Genomic DNA, 889 nt, shown 5'->3' on the forward strand with positions numbered 1-889 from the left:
TCTTACTATTATTATTATTATTATTATTATATTATTATTATTATTATTATTATTATTATTATTATTATTATTATTATTATTACTGTACGTCACTCACAAGCATCAAAATCACACAATTCTTAATAATAATAAATAATAATAATAATAATAATATCATTATTATCATTATTCTTATTAATCCTAATGTCCCCTCTTACTTAACAAAATACCCCATGTACTTTTAACAACTCCAACAACCCCACCAACTCTGCTCATTATTATTATTTTAATTTATTCCACTACCACCCTTTGTCTCTCATGGTTAGATATTAATTTTTTTTGTCACCCCAACATAGTGCCTCAAATCCAAAATCCAAAAACATGCAATTCTTCTTCTTATTATTTTCCAATCCCTTAAGCCACATATAATCATATATTTATTTACTCATTTAATTTTTAAAATTTCATTGTTTAGATCTATTCATCTAATTTTTTTTTTTTTTGAATTTTCCTATTTTCATCAATGAAACAACCTATATTTATAACTTCAATTTTTTTATCTTAAAATAAATTAACTAAACTAACCCTAATCTAAATTAAAATTTTCTAAAGAATATCTAATTTGTTCAAAACTAACTAACGAATATAATATATTAATCTAGGGTTAGAATCTTACTTGGAAAAATTTGAATTTCAAACTCTAAACCTTCAAACCTTTAGCCCTACGTTTTCCAATTCTCTGATTTTTGGTTAATAGATTTTTCTTAATAAAGAAGACAAGTAGGAAAATCTAATTTATACCAAGGATTATTAATTGTACAAGGACTTTTTTTACCTTTAATGAGTTTAATTAATTAATTAATTAATTTATAATTTACTATGTTGCCCCTAAAGTTTATTTTGGGGTGTT

Source organism: Vitis riparia, chromosome 7, assembly GCF_004353265.1.
Source record: "Vitis riparia cultivar Riparia Gloire de Montpellier isolate 1030 chromosome 7, EGFV_Vit.rip_1.0, whole genome shotgun sequence".
Classification (NCBI taxonomy): Eukaryota; Viridiplantae; Streptophyta; class Magnoliopsida; order Vitales; family Vitaceae; genus Vitis; species Vitis riparia.